Source organism: Humulus lupulus, chromosome 1 (assembly GCF_963169125.1).
Source record: "Humulus lupulus chromosome 1, drHumLupu1.1, whole genome shotgun sequence".
NCBI classification, from domain to species: Eukaryota; Viridiplantae; Streptophyta; class Magnoliopsida; order Rosales; family Cannabaceae; genus Humulus; species Humulus lupulus.
In genome coordinates, this window is record NC_084793.1 from 100,185,088 (window position 1) to 100,194,495 (window position 9,408).

A 9,408-nucleotide genomic window follows, 5' to 3' on the forward strand; every position below is an offset into this window, starting at 1 on the left:
CATTGATTTCTCCGACCATAAAAAAACCTGTCCAAAAGACTGTTTCCCACTACCAAGAATAGACCATCTAGTTGACGCCATAGTGGGCCATGAGCTCATGTCCTTCATGAATGTGTTTTCTTGATATAACCAGATCGCAATGAACCCTGCAGACAAAGAGAACACCTACTTCATGACCGAACATAACATATACTGCTACAAGGTCATGCCATTCGGACTAAACAACATTGGTGCAACATATCAAAGGCTGGTCAATAAGATGTTTGTCAACTAGATCAGGAAGAACATGGAGGTGTATGTCGATTACATGCTTGTCAAGTCAAAGACTACAAATAACCATGTATCCGATCTCAAAGAATGTTTTCGCGTGCTGAGAAAGTACGACATGAAGCTGAATCCCCAGAAATCTACCTTTGGGGTTTCGTTTGGAAAGTTCTTAGGCTTCATAGTCATGCAAGGGTGATCCAACCAAACCCAGAGAAGATCAGGTCGCTATTATAAATTCCTTCACTAAGGATGCGAAAATATGTATATAGCCTAACTGAAAAGGTCGCGACCTTAAACTAGTTCGTATCGAAGTCCACGGATAAATGTCTTCCCTTCTAAAACTTGCTTACGGCAAATAGATGGTTTGAATGGACAAAAGAATGCAAACATGCATTTCAGGATCTGAAGACTCAATAGGCTGAACCCCCTGTGTTATTAAAACTAGGTTCTGGGGAATGTTTGTACTTATACCTAACAGTAACAGAAAATGCGGTCAGCGCTGTGTTTGTTCGAGAAGAAAATCGAACACAAAACTCAATATATTATGTGAGTAAGAGGCTTTTTGGAGTTGAATCCAGATATCCTCTAATTTAAAAACTCGCGTTCTATTTGATTCTGGCTCGAGAAAGCTCAGATTGTATTTCTAGTCCCAAAATGTACATGTCTTAATCGATCAAACTTTAAGGCAAGGCTTGCAAAAGCCTGAGACATCGGGACATTTGTTAAAGTGTTCCATCGAACTTAGTCAGTTCGAGATACTATACAAACCATGAACAAGAATCAAAGGCCAAGCTCTCGCTGACTTTGTGGTTGAATGTACGGGGTTCCAGGATGAACAAATGAGGGAACCAGTACAAGAATTGTTGAAGCTCTTCGTTAAATGATCGTCAAATGAGAACACATCTGGAGCAGGAATAATCCTAATCTCACCTGAAGGACATTGCTTCCATACGACTCTTAGAATTTGTTTCGATGCTTCCAACAACCAAGTGGAGTACGAGGCATTATCGGCTGGAGTTCGGGTAGCGAAGGAGTTGAAAGCAAGAGAAATTCAATGCTTTAGCGATTCTCAGGTCATGGTTAATCAGGTATTAGGTGAATATCAAGCTTGAGGAATCAAAATGGTAGCTTATTTAGCTAAGTTTAAAGGTGAACTGTCAGAATTTGAGTTTTATTCCATCGAGTTGGTCTTCCGTGAGCAGAATACGAATGCATATGCTTTAGCCCGACTCGCCACAACCAATGAAGCGGACACATTAAATGTGGCCCCTATAGAATTCTTGGATAAACCAAGCATCAATGAAGAGCCAATTGAGGTCAAAGTGATTTGTGAAGAACCTACCTGGACGACTCCCATAGTTTAATACCTCAAGACCGAAAAGTTGCCAGAAGATTTAAAGAATGAACCAAAACTATTGTATCAGGTGCCCCAGTACGTTATGGTCGAGGGGGTTCTCTACAAGTGAGGTCAATCTTTGCCTCTCCTAAGGTGCATTTTTCGTAATGAAGCACAGAGTATCCTCTGAGAAGTCCACGAAGGATTTTGGGGGGACCACGCTGTGGGGAAAACCTTGGCACTAAATGTACTAAGGCAAGGTTATTTATGGCCCACGCTGAAAAAGGACTTGACCTCGTATGTCCTCAAGAATGGAAAATGATAACGTTTTGCCACCATCACCCTTGCTGCACCCACGGAGCTATGATTTCTTCGTCCTGGTCATTCGCTATATGGGCGATCAACCTAATCAGCATGTTACCTACTGGAAAATGATTCGCTACGTAGTTGTCACAATTGACTATTTTACTAATTGGGTTGAGGTCGTGCCTCTGGTGACTATTACTTTAAAGAGAGTACTAGATTTTGTCGTGAAAAGTGTGATATGCCATTTTGGACACCCAAAGAATATTGTGTCTGATAATGGAACTCAATTTGACAGTGAGCTATTCAAGACTTTTTGCGAGAAGTATGGCTTCATAAAACATTTCTCTTCATTGGCATACCCTTAATAAAATGGGCAAGTAAACAAAACCCTAAAGCTCGCTTAAATAAGCGACTAGAAGATGCCAAAGGGTTGTGGCCTGAGCAGCTCCCGCAAGTGCTTTAGGCCTATAGGACCTCACATCGCACCTCCACTAAACATACTCCGTTCTCTCTGACTTTTGGAAGCGAGGCTCTGCTCCCAGTTGAGGCTCTAGTAACATCACATAGGCGAAGGACCTTCAGCCAAGATCAGAATCATGACCTGCTTACTGCATCCGTGGACCTAATCGGGAAGAATCTTAGTTGCAGCTTGTCCATTATCAGCAAAGAGTAACTCGTTATTTCAATTCAAAGGTCAAAGGACGAAGACTCGAGCTGAGGATTTAGTGCTCCAAAGGGTGTGTCTAGATAACAAAGACCCTAAAGATGGTGTACTGGGACCAAACTTGGAAGGATCCTATCATATTGTGGAGATCTTACGGGAAATAACCTTTAATGAGAATTAGTTCCACAAACTTGTAACGCTCTACTTCTCAAGAAGTATTATCAGTAATAGGACGTCTTTGTAAGATTTAATGTGTTTTTTCTTTGTAAGGTTTATTTATAAAAGCCATTTCATTTTGTTTGAATTTGAATACTAAAGGGTTTCTACGTATTTTAAACGTGGTACCAGTTTTTTCATTTTATGCTTGTAATTTAGCATGAGTTGATAAGTAGAAACAATCTAGAATATATATAAATTCTGATTGCTTGGAGGGCATATAACCCTCAAACAATCTTTGAAACATTCAACAAATTTAGGTTAATATTTTTGCAACTTACAATTTGGAAAATTGATTACTTTACGATTTCTTAAAGCTCGAGTTTCAAAGAAATTCAAAATACAAACTAAGTTAAGAAAATTCAAAGAACAAACAAAATCCTAGAATTTACCTAGGTACAAAAATCCTAGAACTAAACCATGTCCAAGGCCTGATCCCTAACAAGTATTCGAAAATAGACAATCAAACTCCTAGATATAAACAGGTCATCGACCAGAAATTAACTGGGCGAGACATTATGCAAAATATCTCGATCTAAAATTACCCCTATAACTATTTGGATGTATAAGGACTTTGAAGGTTCATAAGAATAGATACTTGATAGAAAATGGGAGTGAACAAAAAATATTAGATATCATAAGTTGAAACATATATCAAAATATGCAAATTATACAAAGCGTTCAAAGCGCCCAAAAAAAAAACATAAAAGAGGGACCCCATCATCCCTGAGCTCCAGTAACTTGCTCTCGAGATGACACCTCTTCCTCCCCGCCTTATGCTGCAGCTCCTGAAGTGTCCACTATCTCTGCGGGCTGTTTTGATAATAGGTCCTGGAATTCGGCGAGGTTGTGCCCGCAAAGTTCTGTTTCTAGGAACAAGAAATCCCCTTCCTTTTTGTACGCCCAACACCCATAGAACATTTCTTCCATAGAGCTCTCCAGTTAGGTAGCATCCTCCTTGGCCTTGGGTTTGACCTCCGCAAGCTTCTGCTTGAGACTGTCGACTTCTGCAAGCTTCTGCTTAAGATAGTCGACCTCGAGTTAAAGCTGGTATCACCACTGGATTACCTTCGAGACATGTGCTTTGGAAATTCGCTCATTCTCCTGTGACCCAGGGTCGCTACTGCTTCTGCGCGAAGCTGTCACCCTTGTCTTTTGTAGGAGACCTGGTGGCAGCTCCAACTCTGGGAGTGGGTTTCTTCAAAACCCTATGCCTCTTTACGTTCGGTCCGGTTTTGAAAACCTGCTTTAGTAAAAATAATACAAATTTAAAAGTAACATAACAAGAACCCTACCCTCTGAACTAGAGGAGGAAACTACTACGATCAGTTATGGATTATGGACCAAGTTGAACATAACCTCTAACTCTTGGATTATTGGGGGACGATGAGCTTCTAGCGTTACTACTTCATGGGGCCTACTAGGTTCAAACTCCTCATCTGGACTAGGCTCATACTCGGCATGCCTAATTCTCGGGGTAAAGGATCCATGACTCAAGGAATGCCATGGCAGGAGGTTTGTACCATACTGTTCACATTCAGGTCTAGGTCTTCAGGATGTCAGCTCACAAGCTCCCTTAGATTGAATTGGACTAGTCTAAAACTGGTAGCAGCCTGATTTATTTCCCTATCTTAATTACCTTGGCCACAGGTGCCGACTGCTGCCCATGATTCGACATGACCTTGGTCAGAATTCTACCTGCCTTCAGTGATCTTTATTTTACACACCAACGGTGCGACCTTCTCTTCTTCCTTGACCTCCTCAATTATTGGAGGAAGCTCCTTGGGAGAACCTCGAGGCTTGATGGCTAGTGTCTGATCCTCTTTGATCTCCTTGCAGGCCACCATAGTGGCGTTATTCACCACTCCCCTGAAGTCATTCTCCTTAGCAGGAGCATTGACCAGAGTTTGGTATTGACCCCCAAGGGTCTCAGACTGCTCTATTCTCTTGTAAATAGCTTCACAAGATAAAAAACTCGATTAGAATAAGTAAAAGTTAGCAAAAGCAAAAAAAAAAAAACTAGATCAGATGAAGAGTTTAAGAGCAGAGATACTTACGAGCTTAGTTGAAATAATGATTTTCGCAGTTTCAGAATACATTTGACATAAAGAACTGGTATTTAAAGTCATTCGGATGGCTGGGGAGGTCGATGTTGCTGGAAGATTTAGGAAAACGGGTGAGGTAGTAGAAACCATCACCTCAAGTTTTAATGTCTGGATCAGCTTTCAAAGAGAACAAATACAAAATTTATTCTGGAGTGGGGACCTCCCATTCGTTCTTAAGGAATAAATACTTAATCACTGCAAGGAAGCGATAGGAATTTTGCAGGAGTTGGAAAAGGGCGAGCTTCACATAATTTAGTAAGTTCGTGAAACATTGATCCAATGGGAGGAAGACACGTGCCTTCAGGTGTTCATCACTCCAGGCCCCAAAGTCGTCCTCCAACAGGGTGCGACTTCACTCTACTTCTAACGGATGTCGAGCATAAAAGTTAGGATTCATCTCGATCCCGTGACTTAGCGTAATTTTATTCACTTTGGGTTGAGAAGTAATTCGAGAGACAATCCTCTTGGCCTTAAAGAAACTATCAGGTCCTAAATCGTTCTCCTTCTCCCCACTAGACCAAAGTGGTGAATGAGGGTCTTGGGGGCAACCTGCTTATCCTTGCCTTGAGAAGAGGAGCCTGTCACAGTCTTTTTCTTTTGAGAGGCCATGGCAAAGATTTTAGTTCACCTAATTACAAAATGACCCATTAGAGGTGACCTAGGAATGTAACATAGTTATAATAACGGAAGAAATGGAGACCTAAAATTCTAAGGCTTTATTATTCGACCTAAGGCATATATGAGTTAAGTGTGGGCTTAATACCCCAATGCGTGGTCCCACGTGCATCTCTAGTTCACACGCCCGAAGCTCGGGAAGTTGCTTAAATTTTGGGATTTGTTTGTCAGACACAGTGGTTTCAAATAGTGGTTTAATTCAAAACCTCTCCAATATTGTAACCCTTAAGCTACCCAAAAATGAACTTAAAAACCTTGAGTCTTCAAACCCATAAATTCAAACATTCACACTTTAATTCAAGAAAACCCAGAAAGTAACCTATTTGTTGTGAATCATTTCTAATCTTTTCTAGTGCTGCTATTTTTAGCCTAGTAAAAACCTAAACTAAGCTCGTATAGAACCAAAGTAAGGCAAAAACACTGCAACATTTCATAGAAACTTATTGAAAAAGGAGAAAATGAAATTTAAACCAGGGATGAGCATACTTACAGATTGGTTTTTCGTTCGACGAGTGAAGGAAGAATAAAAATGCCTGAAAAATTCAAGCGTAAGGGTCTTAGAATTTCTGGGAAGAAAAGGATTTCAGAGTTTTTGAATATTTTGAGAAGAAGAAAGATAAAAGTGATATTTTGAATGCAAAGTTGGCTAGGCACAAATTTTTCTCTTCTATTTATACGTAAACTTCGGGGACAAATCTAAGCCACACGATTAAAGCAAGCATAGATCTGAAGGTTAGAATTAAATATACCAAACACCAGAAAAACTTGACATGACAACTGTCACAGTACTCGAAACCAGAATATACACCTATGACAAGTAGACACGTGCTCCATACTCGAGTGAGTTAGTGGGAACATTTTCTCATAACAGAAGCCCACTGTGCGTGCCAGAAACGACATCATGTACAAGCAGGGGCTTAGGGGGAAAGTGTCGTACCCTTAAAACATGAGCTCAATTATCTAGCTTTGGGTACAACTGGTGCGAAATAAATAAAGGAGGCAAGACTTCGAAGATGTTTCGTTTACTCCGAACCAACCAGCTTGAGGCTGTGTTACTGAGTCTAGAATAGCACATGATCTTCCAGACCATCAAGCCTTAACGTTATCTATATCAAGTCATATGGTTCCAGTCATATCCAACTCGAGAATGACATCTAGCTCAAGGTGGATCAACGATGCACATGGAAGGACACCTACAGACTTGGATGCCCAATATGCGCTATAAAAGCACACAATCGTTATATACATTTATTGATTCCCTATAAATACATTTAAATGTCCATTATTTTGGGAAGTTACCCAATATTGTACGTTACAATTTATAGTATAGTTACCCAATATTTTCCATCACAATTCCCTATATATACAAGGGGAATGGACTGTAAAAGGGATCGGCATTCTGCAAGCAAAAGCTTTGCTAAAACTGCCTTAAACAATTACGTCTAGGGTTCCTAAACAGATCAATAATAGTGACTCGTTGACTAGGTAGATTTTAACCACTAAACCACGTAAATTGTGTGTGTATTTATATTTCTTTACCGTAAGCTTAATCTCTCTATTTTGGATTTCTAAATCACTTATTGACAAAACACTGCGTCAACACACACTAACCCCTAATTTCCCATTTTCACTCCCTCGCGAAGCCTTTTTCCCCAGCGACAGTAAGTGCCATTTCCACCATTTTTGTGTCTTTTTTTTTTTTTTAATTTTCTTCCACTATTATTGATTTAATTCATGTATATTATTATCAAATTGATTCATTTTTAAGTTTTAGGGAAAAAATGAAGTGATTGTTAGTGGGGTTTAATGAGTTTTAATATATGTTTTATAGGTTGAATTTTTGCATTTTTCGAACGTTTTTGAATGTTTGTGGATGATTAGAAGACATTTTCAAGCTTCAAAATAGGTATAGATCATTTAAACTTACTTTTTTTAATGTTAAGATTTTTGCTATTATTAATATTATTTTCACAATTTATATGTTTTTTAATACTATTAATATTGATTATAAGTGTGTTTTTCATTATTTAAACATATATTAAAATTTTAAAAGATTTTTTAAGTTAAATTTTGCTAATTATTTTAGGAAATTAAATTTATTATTAATTTATCACTAATTTTGTAATTATCATTCATTAAATTAAATTTTAGTAGTATAACTAATTAATTAGAAAGTTGCTCGTTTAAGTACTAGTTAAAATTTGAGTTTACTTGTTTTAATTTAATAAGTAACTTTGAATACTCTAAATCATACCAATTACCATATTGTCAAATCATACATATGGTTTACCATATTTACTCATTATTTTTTAACCTTTTATTGTAGGAAATATATTTACCTGCTTGAATTTTCTGTGTAGTGATTTTGTTGAAGATTAATTTTGACGTTGAGTGATAATTACTACTAAATGTTTTATTTCTCTTTTTGACATTATACAAATTATTGTTAGAGAAGTTTTAATATATTAGCTATTCATCTGTTGTGAAGTAGGTTGTCAGATGAAATTGTGGGTCCTAGAGATAATAGAAGGTTGAGAATATGTGTGTCTTAGTGAAGTATGTTTTGCGAATTTTGTGTGCTGCGGTGGTGCTTGGGCTGTTGTGGCATATTCTGTTGGTATTGGCCCTGAAACCATGATTTTTGACCTTGATTGTTTCTCCATGAGAAATTTAGGAGATTTCTCCAACCAAGATTGTAAGTGTTGGAGAAAGGGTTGCTGAAAGGCCTCGGAAAATTTCCCACTACGTGAACCTGAGCTTTATCTGTAGGAATATTATTATTAGGGTCACCTGAAGGGCATTTGTAACAACATACAATTGCTAATGAGGCTTAAGGGCCTTAATTAGTATGTCGAGAGGGTATAATTTGTTTACGTGTGATTTAAATGATTTAATGCATGACTATGTGATAAGCATGCTTATATGGTTATATAGATATATGAGATGCATGATTATGAATATTAGTAGCCATGTAGGCCCTGTCTAGATTATAGGGGCATATCTGTAATTTTGGCCCATTGAGGGCATAAATGTGATTATATGCGCTAAATTGTTGACACCACATTATTATGTGGATATATTTGCAGCATATGGCTCGAGACGGTCCTAGTGAGCGGCTTGGCGAAATAGTCACGGCGGGGATTTATACCCGGCTCGGGGGAGCTTGGGGGTATTTTCAGGAATTTAGATAATATACATTGGAGATTATTAGACATTGGGTAAATAATTGGTGATTAATTTGATGATGGAACTTAAGTAGTGAATATTAGGAACACTTGAGGAATTAAAGGGAATTGGGAACAAATGACCATTATACCCCTAGATTAAGTTATATATTAGTCTTATTGTGGGAGGGTAAAAACATCATTTCCTAAACTAAGGAAATATTTAGCTTATCTTAAGATTATAGTAGAATGTTGTGGAATGAACGAAGAAAGAAACTCATAAAAATTTCCCCCTTCCTCATTCTCACGATTTTCCCTTCTCTCTCTCTCATTTGAGTACTTTGCAGCTAAGGGAAAAATGGGTTGTGAACTTGGGTGTTTGGATGAGCATTTGGGAGCTTAATTGGAAAGAAAGCTTAAGGAATTGAAGCTGACTAGTCAGGGAACTCAACTGAGAATTGGACTATAATTTGAGGTAAAAACTTTGGCCTTAGTCTCTGGTTATTTCTAGGTTTTGTTGCTGAGTAGATTAGGTTGAACTTGAACTTTTAAGCATGGATTGAATGATGAATTTCAACTGTTGGTTTAAGTAGGAAAATTCCAATAGTTAGTACTGTTATTCTTGTGGCTGAATTAAGGTATTGCTTCCTGTTTTTGTTGCTGGGAATTATAGGA